Below are 18,019 nucleotides of genomic sequence, written 5' to 3'. Positions count from 1 at the left end.
GGCTTCGGAACTTTTAACTATCTTGATATATCTCGAGAACTACGCATCTGATCAAAAAATATCATAGAACATAAAAAGTAGGAAACTTAATTCTCTACAAAAACGGTCTCTTAACATTTTGCCATTGCTCGCTTCGTTTCCGAGATATTTGCAGATTTATCTCAAGGGAAGGGGCCTGACGGACATATTTCGAGATATTTCTTCTTCTTGTTGTTCTTCTTCTGCACAGCTAAGCTGGAAGTGGCATTTGCGGCTCGCACTAGTGCAGAGTTATCTCAAAGAAAGGGGCCACGGTGTTTCTGTATCTCTATTATGTTGGTGCGGCTTCGGAACTTTTAAATATCTTGATATATCTCGAGAACTACGCATCTGATCAAAAAATATCATAGAACGTAAATAGTAGGAAACTTAATTCTCTACAAAAAAGGTCTCCCAACATTTTGCCATAGCTCTCTTTGTTTCCGAGATATTTGCAGATTTATCTCAAGGGAAGGGGCCTGACGGACATATTTCGAGATATTTCTTATTCTTGTTGTTCTTCTTCTGCACAGCTAAGCTGGAAGTGGCATATGCAGCTCGCGATAGTGCAGAATTATCTCAAAGAAAGGGGCCACGGTGTTTCTGTATCTCTATTATGTTGGTGCGGCTTCGGAACTTTTAAATATCTTGATATATCTCGAGAACTACGCATCTGATCAAAAAATATCATAGAGCATAAATAGTAGGAAACTTAATTCTCTACAAAAAAGGTCTCTCAACATTTTGCCATAGCTCTCTTCGTTTCCGAGATATTTGCAGATTTATCCCAAGGGAAGGGGCCTGACGGACATATTTCGAGATATTTCTTATTCTTGTTGTTCTTCTTCTGCACAGCTAAGCTGGAAGTGGCATTTGCAGGTCGCAATAGTGCAGAGTTATCTCAAAGAAAGGGGCCACGGTGTTTCTGTATCTCTATTATGTTGGTGCGGCTTCGGAACTTTTAACTATCTTGATATATCTCGAGAACTACGCATCTGATCAAAAAATATCATAGAACATAAAAAGTAGGAAACTTAATTCTCTACAAAAACGGTCTCTTAACATTTTGCCATAGCTCGCTTCGTTTCCGAGATATTTGCAGATTTATCTCAAGGGAAGGGGCCTGACGGACATATTTCGAGATATTTCTTCTTCTTGTTGTTCTTCTTCTGCACAGCTAAGCTGGAAGTGGCATTTGCGGCTCGCACTAGTGCAGAGTTATCTCAAAGAAAGGGGCCACGGTGTTTCTGTATCTCTATTATATTGGTGCGGCTTCGGAACTTTTAAATATCTTGATATATCTCGAGAACTACGCATCTGATCAAAAAATATCATAGAGCATAAATAGTAGGAAACTTAATTCTCTACAAAAAAGGTCTCTCAACATTTTGCCATAGCTCTCTTCGTTTCCGAGATATTTGCAGATTTATCTCAAGGGAAGGGGCCTGACGGACATATTTCGAGATATTTCTTATTCTTGTTGTTCTTCTTCTGCACAGCTAAGCTGGAAGTGGCATTTGCAGGTCGCAATAGTGCAGAGTTATCTCAAAGAAAGGGGCCACGGTGTTTCTGTATCTCTATTATGTTGGTGCGGCTTCGGAACTTTTAACTATCTTGATATATCTCGAGAACTACGCATCTGATCAAAAAATATCATAGAACATAAAAAGTAGGAAACTTAATTCTCTACAAAAACGGTCTCTTAACATTTTGCCATAGCTCGCTTCGTTTCCGAGATATTTGCAGATTTATCTCAAGGGAAGGGGCCTGACGGACATATTTCGAGATATTTCTTCTTCTTGTTGTTCTTCTTCTGCACAGCTAAGCTGGAAGTGGCATTTGCGGCTCGCACTAGTGCAGAGTTATCTCAAAGAAAGGGGCCACGGTGTTTCTGTATCTCTATTATATTGGTGCGGCTTCGGAACTTTTAAATATCTTGATATATCTCGAGAACTACGCATCTGATCAAAAAATATCATAGAGCATAAATAGTAGGAAACTTAATTCTCTACAAAAAAGGTCTCTCAACATTTTGCCATAGCTCTCTTCGTTTCCGAGATATTTGCAGATTTATCTCAAGGGAAGGGGCCTGACGGACATATTTCGAGATATTTCTTATTCTTGTTGTTCTTCTTCTGCACAGCTAAGCTGGAAGTGGCATTTGCAGGTCGCAATAGTGCAGAGTTATCTCAAAGAAAGGGGCCACGGTGTTTCTGTATCTCTATTATGTTGGTGCGGCTTCGGAACTTTTAACTATCTTGATATATCTCGAGAACTACGCATCTGATCAAAAAATATCATAGAACATAAAAAGTAGGAAACTTAATTGTCTACAAAAACGGTCTCTTAACATTTTGCCATAGCTCGCTTCGTTTCCGAGATATTTGCAGATTTATCTCAAGGGAAGGGGCCTGACGGACATATTTCGAGATATTTCTTCTTCTTGTTGTTCTTCTTCTGCACAGCTAAGCTGGAAGTGGCATTTGCGGCTCGCACTAGTGCAGAGTTATCTCAAAGAAAGGGGCCACGGTGTTTCTGTATCTCTATTATATTGGTGCGGCTTCGGAACTTTTAAATATCTTGATATATCTCGAGAACTACGCATCTGATCAAAAAATATCATAGAACATAAATAGTAGGAAACTTAATTCTCTACAAAAAAAAGTGTCTCAACATTTTGCCATAGCTCTCTTCGTTTCCGAGATATTTGCAGATTTATCTCAAGGGAAGGGGCCTGACGGACAGATTTCGAGATATTTCTTCTTCTTGTCGTTCTTCTTCTGCACAGCTAAGCTGGAAGTGGCATTTGCGGCTCGCACTAGTACACAGTTATCTCAAAGAAAGGGGCCACGGTGTTTCTGTATCTCTATTATGTTGGTGCGGCTTCGGAACTTTTAAATATCTCGATATATCTCGAAAACTACCCTTCTGATCAAAAAATATCATAGAACATAAATTGTAGGAAACATAATTCTCTACAAAAAACGTCTCTTAACATTTTGCCATAGCTCGCTTCGTTTCCGAGATATTTGCAGATATATCCCAAGGGAAGGGGCCTGACGGACATATTTCGAGATATTTCTTCTTCTTGTTGTTCTTCTTCTGCACAGCTAAGCTGGAAGTGGCATTTGTAGGTCGCAATAGTGCAGAGTTATCTCAAAGAAAGGGGCCACGGTGTTTCTGTATCTCTATTATGTTGGTGCGCCTTCGGAACTTTTAAATATCTCGATATATCTCGAAAACTACGCTTCTGATCAAAAAATATCATAGAAGGTAAATTGTAGGAAACTTTATTCTCTACAAAAAAGGTCTCTTAACATTTTGCCATAGCTCGCTTCGTTTCCGAGATATTTGCAGATTTATCTCAAGGGAAGGGGCCTGACGGACATATTTCGAGATATTTCTTCTTCTTGTTGTTCTTCTTCTGCACAGCTAAGCTGGAAGTGGCATTTGCGGCTCGCACTAGTACACAGTTATCTCAAAGAAAGGGGCCACGGTGTTTCTGTATCTCTATTATGTTGGTGCGGCTTCGGAACTTTTAAATATCTTGATATATCTCGAGAACTACGCATTTGATCAAAAAATATCATAGAACATAAAAAGTAGGAAACTTAATTCTCTACAAAAAAGGTCTCTTAACATTTTGCCATAGCTCGCTTCGTTTCCGAGATATTTGCAGGTTTATCTCAAGGGAAGGGGCCTAACGGACATATTTCGAGATATTTCTTCTTCTTGTTGTTCTTCTTCTGCACAGCTAAGCTGGAAGTGGCATTTGCGGCTCGCACTAGTGCAGAGTTATCTCAAAGAAAGGGGCCACGGTGTTTCTGTATCTCTATTATGTTGGTGCGGCTTCGGAACTTTTAAATATCTTGATATATCTCGAGAACTACGCATCTGATCAAAAAATATCATAGAACGTAAATAGTAGGAAACTTAATTCTCTACAAAAAAGGTCTCCCAACATTTTGCCATAGCTCTCTTTGTTTCCGAGATATTTGCAGATTTATCTCAAGGGAAGGGGCCTGACGGACATATTTCGAGATATTTCTTATTCTTGTTGTTCTTCTTCTGCACAGCTAAGCTGGAAGTGGCATTTGCAGCTCGCAATAGTGCAGAGTTATCTCAAAGAAAGGGGCCACGGTGTTTCTGTATCTCTATTATGTTGGTGCGGCTTCGGAACTTTTAAATATCTTGATATATCTCGAGAACTACGCATCTGATCAAAAAATATCATAGAACGTAAAAAGTAGGAAACTTAATTCTCTACAAAAACGGTCTCTTAACATTTTGCCATAGCTCGCTTCGTTTCCGAGATATTTGCAGATTTATCTCAAGGGAAGGGGCCTGACGGACATATTTCGAGATATTTCTTCTTCTTGTTGTTCTTCTTCTGCACAGCTAAGCTGGAAGTGGCATTTGCGGCTCGCACTAGTGCACAGTTATCTCAAAGAAAGGGGCCACGGTGTTTCTGTATCTCTATTATGTTGGTGCGGCTTCGGAACTTTTAAATATCTCGATATATCTCGAAAACTACGCTTCTGATCAAAAAATATCATAGAACATAAATTGTAGGAAACATAATTCTCTACAAATAAGGTCTCTTAACATTTTACCATTGCTCGCTTCGTTTCCGAGATATTTGCAGATTTATCTCAAGGGAAGGGGCCTGACGGACATATTTCGAGATATTTCTTCTTCTTGTTGTTCTTCTTCTGCACAGCTAAGCTGGAAGTGGCATTTGCGGCTCGCACTAGTGCAGAGTTATCTCAAAGAAAGGGGCCACGGTGTTTCTGTATCTCTATTATGTTGGTGCGGCTTCGGAACTTTTAAATATCTTGATATATCTCGAGAACTACGCATCTGATCAAAAAATATCATAGAACGTAAATAGTAGGAAACTTAATTCTCTACAAAAAAGGTCTCCCAACATTTTGCCATAGCTCTCTTTGTTTCCGAGATATTTGCAGATTTATCTCAAGGGAAGGGGCCTGACGGACATATTTCGAGATATTTCTTATTCTTGTTGTTCTTCTTCTGCACAGCTAAGCTGGAAGTGGCATATGCAGCTCGCGATAGTGCAGAATTATCTCAAAGAAAGGGGCCACGGTGTTTCTGTATCTCTATTATGTTGGTGCGGCTTCGGAACTTTTAAATATCTTGATATATCTCGAGAACTACGCATCTGATCAAAAAATATCATAGAGCATAAATAGTAGGAAACTTAATTCTCTACAAAAAAGGTCTCTCAACATTTTGCCATAGCTCTCTTCGTTTCCGAGATATTTGCAGATTTATCTCAAGGGAAGGGGCCTGACGGACATATTTCGAGATATTTCTTATTCTTGTTGTTCTTCTTCTGCACAGCTAAGCTGGAAGTGGCATTTGCAGGTCGCAATAGTGCAGAGTTATCTCAAAGAAAGGGGCCACGGTGTTTCTGTATCTCTATTATGTTGGTGCGGCTTCGGAACTTTTAACTATCTTGATATATCTCGAGAACTACGCATCTGATCAAAAAATATCATAGAACATAAAAAGTAGGAAACTTAATTCTCTACAAAAACGGTCTCTTAACATTTTGCCATAGCTCGCTTCGTTTCCGAGATATTTGCAGATTTATCTCAAGGGAAGGGGCCTGACGGACATATTTCGAGATATTTCTTCTTCTTGTTGTTCTTCTTCTGCACAGCTAAGCTGGAAGTGGCATTTGCGGCTCGCACTAGTGCAGAGTTATCTCAAAGAAAGGGGCCACGGTGTTTCTGTATCTCTATTATATTGGTGCGGCTTCGGAACTTTTAACTATCTTGATATATCTCGAGAACTACGCATCTGATCAAAAAATATCATAGAACATAAAAAGTAGGAAACTTAATTCTCTACAAAAACGGTCTCTTAACATTTTGCCATTGCTCGCTTCGTTTCCGAGATATTTGCAGATATATCTCAAGGGAAGGGGCCTGACGGACATATTTCGAGATATTTCTTCTTCTTGTTGTTCTTCTTCTGCACAGCTAAGCTGGAAGTGGCATTTGCGGCTCGCACTAGTGCAGAGTTATCTCAAAGAAAGGGGCCACGGTGTTTCTGTATCTCTATTATGTTGGTGCGGCTTCGGAACTTTTAAATATCTTGATATATCTCGAGAACTACGCATCTGATCAAAAAATATCATAGAACGTAAATAGTAGGAAACTTAATTCTCTACAAAAAAGGTCTCCCAACATTTTGCCATAGCTCTCTTTGTTTCCGAGATATTTGCAGATTTATCTCAAGGGAAGGGGCCTGACGGACATATTTCGAGATATTTCTTATTCTTGTTGTTCTTCTTCTGCACAGCTAAGCTGGAAGTGGCATATGCAGCTCGCGATAGTGCAGAATTATCTCAAAGAAAGGGGCCACGGTGTTTCTGTATCTCTATTATGTTGGTGCGGCTTCGGAACTTTTAAATATCTTGATATATCTCGAGAACTACGCATCTGATCAAAAAATATCATAGAGCATAAATAGTAGGAAACTTAATTCTCTACAAAAAAGGTCTCTCAACATTTTGCCATAGCTCTCTTCGTTTCCGAGATATTTGCAGATTTATCTCAAGGGAAGGGGCCTGACGGACATATTTCGAGATATTTCTTATTCTTGTTGTTCTTCTTCTGCACAGCTAAGCTGGAAGTGGCATTTGCAGGTCGCAATAGTGCAGAGTTATCTCAAAGAAAGGGGCCACGGTGTTTCTGTATCTCTATTATGTTGGTGCGGCTTCGGAACTTTTAACTATCTTGATATATCTCGAGAACTACGCATCTGATCAAAAAATATCATAGAACATAAAAAGTAGGAAACTTAATTCTCTACAAAAACGGTCTCTTAACATTTTGCCATAGCTCGCTTCGTTTCCGAGATATTTGCAGATTTATCTCAAGGGAAGGGGCCTGACGGACATATTTCGAGATATTTCTTCTTCTTGTTGTTCTTCTTCTGCACAGCTAAGCTGGAAGTGGCATTTGCGGCTCGCACTAGTGCAGAGTTATCTCAAAGAAAGGGGCCACGGTGTTTCTGTATCTCTATTATATTGGTGCGGCTTCGGAACTTTTAAATATCTTGATATATCTCGAGAACTACGCATCTGATCAAAAAATATCATAGAGCATAAATAGTAGGAAACTTAATTCTCTACAAAAAAGGTCTCTCAACATTTTGCCATAGCTCTCTTCGTTTCCGAGATATTTGCAGATTTATCTCAAGGGAAGGGGCCTGACGGACATATTTCGAGATATTTCTTATTCTTGTTGTTCTTCTTCTGCACAGCTAAGCTGGAAGTGGCATTTGCAGGTCGCAATAGTGCAGAGTTATCTCAAAGAAAGGGGCCACGGTGTTTCTGTATCTCTATTATGTTGGTGCGGCTTCGGAACTTTTAACTATCTTGATATATCTCGAGAACTACGCATCTGATCAAAAAATATCATAGAACATAAAAAGTAGGAAACTTAATTCTCTACAAAAACGGTCTCTTAACATTTTGCCATTGCTCGCTTCGTTTCCGAGATATTTGCAGATATATCTCAAGGGAAGGGGCCTGACGGACATATTTCGAGATATTTCTTCTTCTTGTTGTTCTTCTTCTGCACAGCTAAGCTGGAAGTGGCATTTGCGGCTCGCACTAGTGCAGAGTTATCTCAAAGAAAGGGGCCACGGTGTTTCTGTATCTCTATTATGTTGGTGCGGCTTCGGAACTTTTAAATATCTTGATATATCTCGAGAACTACGCATCTGATCAAAAAATATCATAGAACGTAAATAGTAGGAAACTTAATTCTCTACAAAAAAGGTCTCCCAACATTTTGCCATAGCTCTCTTTGTTTCCGAGATATTTGCAGATTTATCTCAAGGGAAGGGGCCTGACGGACATATTTCGAGATATTTCTTATTCTTGTTGTTCTTCTTCTGCACAGCTAAGCTGGAAGTGGCATATGCAGCTCGCGATAGTGCAGAAATATCTCAAAGAAAGGGGCCACGGTGTTTCTGTATCTCTATTATGTTGGTGCGGCTTCGGAACTTTTAAATATCTTGATATATCTCGAGAACTACGCATCTGATCAAAAAATATCATAGAGCATAAATAGTAGGAAACTTAATTCTCTACAAAAAAGGTCTCTCAACATTTTGCCATAGCTCTCTTCGTTTCCGAGATATTTGCAGATTTATCTCAAGGGAAGGGGCCTGACGGACATATTTCGAGATATTTCTTATTCTTGTTGTTCTTCTTCTGCACAGCTAAGCTGGAAGTGGCATTTGCAGGTCGCAATAGTGCAGAGTTATCTCAAAGAAAGGGGCCACGGTGTTTCTGTATCTCTATTATGTTGGTGCGGCTTCGGAACTTTTAACTATCTTGATATATCTCGAGAACTACGCATCTGATCAAAAAATATCATAGAACATAAAAAGTAGGAAACTTAATTCTCTACAAAAACGGTCTCTTAACATTTTGCCATAGCTCGCTTCGTTTCCGAGATATTTGCAGATTTATCTCAAGGGAAGGGGCCTGACGGACATATTTCGAGATATTTCTTCTTCTTGTTGTTCTTCTTCTGCACAGCTAAGCTGGAAGTGGCATTTGCGGCTCGCACTAGTGCAGAGTTATCTCAAAGAAAGGGGCCACGGTGTTTCTGTATCTCTATTATATTGGTGCGGCTTCGGAACTTTTAAATATCTTGATATATCTCGAGAACTACGCATCTGATCAAAAAATATCATAGAGCATAAATAGTAGGAAACTTAATTCTCTACAAAAAAGGTCTCTCAACATTTTGCCATAGCTCTCTTCGTTACCGAGATATTTGCAGATTTATCTCAAGGGAAGGGGCCTGACGGACATATTTCGAGATATTTCTTATTCTTGTTGTTCTTCTTCTGCACAGCTAAGCTGGAAGTGGCATTTGCAGGTCGCAATAGTGCAGAGTTATCTCAAAGAAAGGGGCCACGGTGTTTCTGTATCTCTATTATGTTGGTGCGGCTTCGGAACTTTTAACTATCTTGATATATCTCGAGAACTACGCATCTGATCAAAAAATATCATAGAACATAAAAAGTAGGAAACTTAATTCTCTACAAAAACGGTCTCTTAACATTTTGCCATAGCTCGCTTCGTTTCCGAGATATTTGCAGATTTATCTCAAGGGAAGGGGCCTGACGGACATATTTCGAGATATTTCTTCTTCTTGTTGTTCTTCTTCTGCACAGCTAAGCTGGAAGTGGCATTTGCGGCTCGCACTAGTGCAGAGTTATCTCAAAGAAAGGGGCCACGGTGTTTCTGTATCTCTATTATGTTGGTGCGGCTTCGGAACTTTTAAATATCTTGATATATCTCGAGAACTACGCATCTGATCAAAAAATATCATAGAACGTAAATAGTAGGAAACTTAATTCTCTACAAAAAAGGTCTCCCAACATTTTGCCATAGCTCTCTTTGTTTCCGAGATATTTGCAGATTTATCTCAAGGGAAGGGGCCTGACGGACATATTTCGAGATATTTCTTATTCTTGTTGTTCTTCTTCTGCACAGCTAAGCTGGAAGTGGCATATGCAGCTCGCGATAGTGCAGAATTATCTCAAAGAAAGGGGCCACGGTGTTTCTGTATCTCTATTATGTTGGTGCGGCTTCGGAACTTTTAAATATCTTGATATATCTCGAGAACTACGCATCTGATCAAAAAATATCATAGAGCATAAATAGTAGGAAACTTAATTCTCTACAAAAAAGGTCTCTCAACATTTTGCCATAGCTCTCTTCGTTTCCGAGATATTTGCAGATTTATCTCAAGGGAAGGGGCCTGACGGACATATTTCGAGATATTTCTTATTCTTGTTGTTCTTCTTCTGCACAGCTAAGCTGGAAGTGGCATTTGCAGGTCGCAATAGTGCAGAGTTATCTCAAAGAAAGGGGCCACGGTGTTTCTGTATCTCTATTATGTTGGTGCGGCTTCGGAACTTTTAACTATCTTGATATATCTCGAGAACTACGCATCTGATCAAAAAATATCATAGAACATGAAAAGTAGGAAACTTAATTCTCTACAAAAACGGTCTCTTAACATTTTGCCATAGCTCGCTTCGTTTCCGAGATATTTGCAGATTTATCTCAAGGGAAGGGGCCTGACGGACATATTTCGAGATATTTCTTCTTCTTGTTGTTCTTCTTCTGCACAGCTAAGCTGGAAGTGGCATTTGCGGCTCGCACTAGTGCAGAGTTATCTCAAAGAAAGGGGCCACGGTGTTTCTGTATCTCTATTATATTGGTGCGGCTTCGGAACTTTTAAATATCTTGATATATCTCGAGAACTACGCATCTGATCAAAAAATATCATAGAGCATAAATAGTAGGAAACTTAATTCTCTACAAAAAAGGTCTCTCAACATTTTGCCATAGCTCTCTTCGTTACCGAGATATTTGCAGATTTATCTCAAGGGAAGGGGCCTGACGGACATATTTCGAGATATTTCTTATTCTTGTTGTTCTTCTTCTGCACAGCTAAGCTGGAAGTGGCATTTGCAGGTCGCAATAGTGCAGAGTTATCTCAAAGAAAGGGGCCACGGTGTTTCTGTATCTCTATTATGTTGGTGCGGCTTCGGAACTTTTAACTATCTTGATATATCTCGAGAACTACGCATCTGATCAAAAAATATCATAGAACATAAAAAGTAGGAAACTTAATTCTCTACAAAAACGGTCTCTTAACATTTTGCCATAGCTCGCTTCGTTTCCGAGATATTTGCAGATTTATCTCAAGGGAAGGGGCCTGACGGACATATTTCGAGATATTTCTTCTTCTTGTTGTTCTTCTTCTGCACAGCTAAGCTGGAAGTGGCATTTGCGGCTCGCACTAGTGCAGAGTTATCTCAAAGAAAGGGGCCACGGTGTTTCTGTATCTCTATTATGTTGGTGCGGCTTCGGAACTTTTAAATATCTTGATATATCTCGAGAACTACGCATCTGATCAAAAAATATCATAGAACGTAAATAGTAGGAAACTTAATTCTCTACAAAAAAGGTCTCCCAACATTTTGCCATAGCTCTCTTTGTTTCCGAGATATTTGCAGATTTATCTCAAGGGAAGGGGCCTGACGGACATATTTCGAGATATTTCTTATTCTTGTTGTTCTTCTTCTGCACAGCTAAGCTGGAAGTGGCATATGCAGCTCGCGATAGTGCAGAATTATCTCAAAGAAAGGGGCCACGGTGTTTCTGTATCTCTATTATGTTGGTGCGGCTTCGGAACTTTTAAATATCTTGATATATCTCGAGAACTACGCATCTGATCAAAAAATATCATAGAGCATAAATAGTAGGAAACTTAATTCTCTACAAAAAAGGTCTCTCAACATTTTGCCATAGCTCTCTTCGTTTCCGAGATATTTGCAGATTTATCTCAAGGGAAGGGGCCTGACGGACATATTTCGAGATATTTCTTATTCTTGTTGTTCTTCTTCTGCACAGCTAAGCTGGAAGTGGCATTTGCAGGTCGCAATAGTGCAGAGTTATCTCAAAGAAAGGGGCCACGGTGTTTCTGTATCTCTATTATGTTGGTGCGGCTTCGGAACTTTTAACTATCTTGATATATCTCGAGAACTACGCATCTGATCAAAAAATATCATAGAACATGAAAAGTAGGAAACTTAATTCTCTACAAAAACGGTCTCTTAACATTTTGCCATAGCTCGCTTCGTTTCCGAGATATTTGCAGATTTATCTCAAGGGAAGGGGCCTGACGGACATATTTCGAGATATTTCTTCTTCTTGTTGTTCTTCTTCTGCACAGCTAAGCTGGAAGTGGCATTTGCGGCTCGCACTAGTGCAGAGTTATCTCAAAGAAAGGGGCCACGGTGTTTCTGTATCTCTATTATATTGGTGCGGCTTCGGAACTTTTAAATATCTTGATATATCTCGAGAACTACGCATCTGATCAAAAAATATCATAGAGCATAAATAGTAGGAAACTTAATTCTCTACAAAAAAGGTCCCTCAACATTTTGCCATAGCTCTCTTCGTTTCCGAGATATTTGCAGATTCACCTCAAAGGAACTGGCCTGACGGACATATTTCGAGATATTTCTTATTCTTGTTGTTCTTCTTCTGCACAGCTGAGCTGGAAGTGGCATTTGCAGGTCGCAATAGTGCAGAGTTATCTCAAAGATAGGGGCCACGGTGTTTCTGTATCTCTATTATGTTGGTGCGGCTTCGGAACTTTTAAATATCTCGATATATCTCGAAAACTACGCTTCTGATCAAAAAATATCATAGAACGTAAATTGTAGGAAATATTATTCTCTACAAAAAAGGTCTCTCAACGTTTTGCCATAGCTCGCTTCGTTTCCGAGATATTTGCAGATTCATCTCAAGGGAAGGGGTCTGACGGACATATTTCGAGATATTTCTTCTTCTTGTTGTTCTTCTTCTGCACAGCTAAGCTGGAAGTGGCATTTGCGGCTCGCACTAGTGCAGAGTTATCTCAAAGAAAGGGGCCACGGTGTTTCTGTATCCCTATTATGTTGGTGCGGCTTCGGAACTTTTAAATATCTTGATATATCTCGAGAACTACGCATCTGATCAAAAAATATCATAGAACGTAAATAGTAGGAAACTTAATTCTCTACAAAAAAGGTCTCCCAACATTTTGCCATAGCTCTCTTTGTTTCCGAGATATTTGCAGATTTATCTCAAGGGAAGGGGCCTGACGGACATATTTCGAGATATTTCTTATTCTTGTTGTTCTTCTTCTGCACAGCTAAGCTGGAAGTGGCATATGCAGCTCGCGATAGTGCAGAATTATCTCAAAGAAAGGGGCCACGGTGTTTCTGTATCTCTATTATGTTGGTGCGGCTTCGGAACTTTTAAATATCTTGATATATCTCGAGAACTACGCATCTGATCAAAAAATATCATAGAGCATAAATAGTAGGAAACTTAATTCTCTACAAAAAAGGTCTCTCAACATTTTGCCATAGCTCTCTTCGTTTCCGAGATATTTGCAGATTTATCTCAAGGGAAGGGGCCTGACGGACATATTTCGAGATATTTCTTATTCTTGTTGTTCTTCTTCTGCACAGCTAAGCTGGAAGTGGCATTTGCCGGTCGCAATAGTGCAGAGTTATCTCAAAGAAAGGGGCCACGGTGTTTCTGTATCTCTATTATGTTGGTGCGGCTTCGGAACTTTTAACTATCTTGATATATCTCGAGAACTACGCATCTGATCAAAAAATATCATAGAACATAAAAAGTAGGAAACTTAATTCTCTACAAAAACGGTCTCTTAACATTTTGCCATAGCTCGCTTCGTTTCCGAGATATTTGCAGATTTATCTCAAGGGAAGGGGCCTGACGGACATATTTCGAGATATTTCTTCTTCTTGTTGTTCTTCTTCTGCACAGCTAAGCTGGAAGTGGCATTTGCGGCTCGCACTAGTGCAGAGTTATCTCAAAGAAAGGGGCCACGGTGTTTCTGTATCTCTATTATATTGGTGCGGCTTCGGAACTTTTAAATATCTTGATATATCTCGAGAACTACCCATCTGATCAAAAAATATCATAGAGCATAAATAGTAGGAAACTTAATTCTCTACAAAAAAGGTCTCTCAACATTTTGCCATAGCTCTCTTCGTTTCCGAGATATTTGCAGATTTATCTCAAGGGAAGGGGCCTGACGGACATATTTCGAGATATTTCTTATTCTTGTTGTTCTTCTTCTGCACAGCTAAGCTGGAAGTGGCATTTGCAGGTCGCAATAGTGCAGAGTTATCTCAAAGAAAGGGGCCACGGTGTTTCTGTATCTCTATTATGTTGGTGCGGCTTCGGAACTTTTAACTATCTTGATATATCTCGAGAACTACGCATCTGATCAAAAAATATCATAGAACATAAAAAGTAGGAAACTTAATTCTCTACAAAAACGGTCTCTTAACATTTTGCCATAGCTCGCTTCGTTTCCGAGATATTTGCAGATTTATCTCAAGGGAAGGGGCCTGACGGACATATTTCGAGATATTTCTTCTTCTTGTTGTTCTTCTTCTGCACAGCTAAGCTGGAAGTGGCATTTGCGGCTCGCACTAGTGCAGAGTTATCTCAAAGAAAGGGGCCACGGTGTTTCTGTATCTCTATTATATTGGTGCGGCTTCGGAACTTTTAAATATCTTGATATATCTCGAGAACTACGCATCTGATCAAAAAATATCATAGAGCATAAATAGTAGGAAACTTAATTCTCTACAAAAAAGGTCTCTCAACATTTTGCCATAGCTCTCTTCGTTTCCGAGATATTTGCAGATTTATCTCAAGGGAAGGGGCCTGACGGACATATTTCGAGATATTTCTTATTCTTGTTGTTCTTCTTCTGCACAGCTAAGCTGGAAGTGGCATTTGCAGGTCGCAATAGTGCAGAGTTATCTCAAAGAAAGGGGCCACGGTGTTTCTGTATCTCTATTATGTTGGTGCGGCTTCGGAACTTTTAACTATCTTGATATATCTCGAGAACTACGCATCTGATCAAAAAATATCATAGAGCATAAATAGTAGGAAACTTAATTCTCTACAAAAAAGGTCTCTCAACATTTTGCCATAGCTCTCTTCGTTTCCGAGATATTTGCAGATTTATCTCAAGGGAAGGGGCCTGACGGACATATTTCGAGATATTTCTTATTCTTGTTGTTCTTCTTCTGCACAGCTAAGCTGGAAGTGGCATTTGCGGCTCGCACTAGTACACAGTTATCTCAAAGAAAGGGGCCACGGTGTTTCTGTATCTCTATTATGTTGGTGCGGCTTCGGAACTTTTAAATATCTCGATATATCTCGAAAACTACCCTTCTGATCAAAAAATATCATAGAACATAAATTGTAGGAAACATAATTCTCTACAAAAAACGTCTCTTAACATTTTGCCATAGCTCGCTTCGTTTCCGAGATATTTGCAGATATATCCCAAGGGAAGGGGCCTGACGGACATATTTCGAGATATTTCTTCTTCTTGTTGTTCTTCTTCTGCACAGCTAAGCTGGAAGTGGCATTTGTAGGTCGCAATAGTGCAGAGTTATCTCAAAGAAAGGGGCCACGGTGTTTCTGTATCTCTATTATGTTGGTGCGCCTTCGGAACTTTTAAATATCTCGATATATCTCGAAAACTACGCTTCTGATCAAAAAATATCATAGAAGGTAAATTGTAGGAAACATTATTCTCTACAAAAAAGGTCTCTTAACATTTTGCCATAGCTCGCTTCGTTTCCGAGATATTTGCAGATTTATCTCAAGGGAAGGGGCCTGACGGACATATTTCGAGATATTTCTTCTTCTTGTTGTTCTTCTTCTGCACAGCTAAGCTGGAAGTGGCATTTGCGGCTCGCACTAGTACACAGTTATCTCAAAGAAATGGGCCACGGTGTTTCTGTATCTCTATTATGTTGGTGCGGCTTCGGAACTTTTAAATATCTTGATATATCTCGAGAACTACGCATTTGATCAAAAAATATCATAGAACATAAAAAGTAGGAAACTTAATTCTCTACAAAAAAGGTCTCTTAACATTTTGCCATAGCTCGCTTCGTTTCCGAGATATTTGCAGATTTATCTCAAGGGAAGGGGCATGACGGACATATTTCAAGATATTTCTTCTTCTTGTTGTTCTTCTTCTGCACAGCTAAGCTGGAAGTGGCATTTGCGGCTCGCACTAGTGCAGAGTTATCTCAGAGAAAGGGGCCACGGTGTTTCTGTATCTCTATTATGTTGGTGCGGCTTCGGAACTTTTAAATATCTCGATATATCTCGAAAACTACGCTTCTGATCAAAAAATATCATAGAACATAAAAAGTAGGAAACTTAATTCTCTACAAAAAAGGTCTCTTAACATTTTGCCATAGCTCGCTTCGTTTCCGAGATATTTGCAGGTTTATCTCAAGGGAAGGGGCCTAACGGACATATTTCGAGATATTTCTTCTTCTTGTTGTTCTTCTTCTGCACAGCTAAGCTGGAAGTGGCATTTGTGGCTCGCACTAGTACACAGTTATCTCAAAGAAAGGGGCCACGGTGTTTCTGTATCTCTATTATGTTGGTGCGGCTTCGGAACCTTTAAATATCTCGATATATCTCGAAAACTACGCTTCTGATCAAAAAATATCATAGAACATAAATTGTAGGAAACATAATTCTCTACAAAAAACGTCTCTTAACATTTTGCCATAGCTCGCTTCGTTTCCGAGATATTTGCAGATATATCCCAAGGGAAGGGGCCTGACGGACATATTTCGAGATATTTCTTCTTCTTGTTGTTCTTCTTCTGCACAGCTAAGCTGGAAGTGGCATTTGTAGGTCGCAATAGTGCAGAGTTATCTCAAAGAAAGGGGCCACGGTGTTTCTGTATCTCTATTATGTTGGTGCGGCTTCGGAACTTTTAAATATCTCGATATATCTCGAAAACTACGCTTCTGATCAAAAAATATCATAGAACGTAAATTGTAGGAAACATTATTCTCTACAAAAAAGGTCTCTTAACATTTTGCCATAGCTCGCTTCGTTTCCGAGATATTTGCAGATTTATCTCAAGGGAAGGGTCCTGATGGACATATTTCGAGATATTTCTTCTTCTTGTTGTTCTTCTTCTGCACAGCTAAACTGGAAGTGGCATTTCCAGCTCGCAATCGTGCAGAGTTATCTCAAAGAAAGGGGCCACGGTGTTTCTGTATCTCTATTATGTTGGTGCGGCTTCGGAACTTTTAAATATCTTGATATATCTCGAGAACTACGCCTCTGATCGAAAAATATCATAGAACATAAAAAGTAGGAAACTTAATTCTCTACAAGAAAGGTCTCTTAACATTTTGCCATAGCTCGCTTCGTTTCCGAGATATTTGCAGATTTATCTCAAGGGAAGGGGCCTGACGGACATATTTCGAGATATTTCTTCTTCTTGTTGTTCTTCTTCTGCACAGCTAAGCTGGAAGTGGCATTTGCGGCTCGCACTAGTACACAGTTATCTCAAAGAAAGGGGCCACGGTGTTTCTGTATCTCTATTATGTTGGTGCGGCTTCGGAACTTTTAAATATCTCGATATATCTCGAAAACTACGCTTCTGATAAAAAAATATCATAGAACATAAATTGTAGGAAACATAATTCTCTACAAAAAACGTCTCTTAACATTTTGCCATAGCTCGCTTCGTTTCCGAGATATTTGCAGATATATCCCAAGGGAAGGGGCCTGACGGACATATTTCGAGATATTTCTTCTTCTTGTTGTTCTTCTTCTGCACAGCTAAACTGGAAGTGGCATTTCCAGCTCGCAATCGTGCAGAGTTATCTCAAAGAAAGGGGCCACGGTGTTTCTGTATCTCTATTATGTTGGTGCGGCTTCGGAACTTTTAAATATCTTGATATATCTCGAGAACTACGCCTCTGATCGAAAAATATCATAGAACATAAAAAATAGGAAACTTAATTCTCTACAAGAAAGGTCTCTTAACATTTTGCCATAGCTCGCTTCGTTTCCGAGATATTTGCAGATTTATCTCAAGGGAAGGGGCCTGACGGACATATTTCGAGATATTTCTTCTTCTTCTTGTTCTTCTTCTGCACAGCTAAGCTGGAAGTGGCATTTGCGGCTCGCACTAGTACACAGTTATCTCAAAGAAAGGGGCCACGGTGTTTCTGTATCTCTATTATGTTGGTGCGGCTTCGGAACTTTTAAATATCTCGATATATCTCGAAAACTACGCTTCTGATCAAAAAATATCATAGAACATAAATTGTAGGAAACATAATTCTCTACAAAAAACGTCTCTTAACATTTTGCCATAGCTCGCTTCGTTTCCGAGATATTTGCAGATATATCCCAAGGGAAGGGGCCTGACGGACATATTTCGAGATATTTCTTCTTCTTGTTGTTCTTCTTCTGCACAGCTAAGCTGGAAGTGGCATTTGCAGGTCGCAATAGTGCAGAGTTATCTCAAAGAAAGGGGCCACGGTGTTTCTGTATCTC

Source organism: Osmia lignaria, unplaced genomic scaffold (genome assembly GCF_051020975.1).
Source record: "Osmia lignaria lignaria isolate PbOS001 unplaced genomic scaffold, iyOsmLign1 scaffold0003, whole genome shotgun sequence".
NCBI classification, from domain to species: Eukaryota; Metazoa; Arthropoda; class Insecta; order Hymenoptera; family Megachilidae; genus Osmia; species Osmia lignaria.
Note: the sequence above shows the minus strand (reverse complement) of the source record.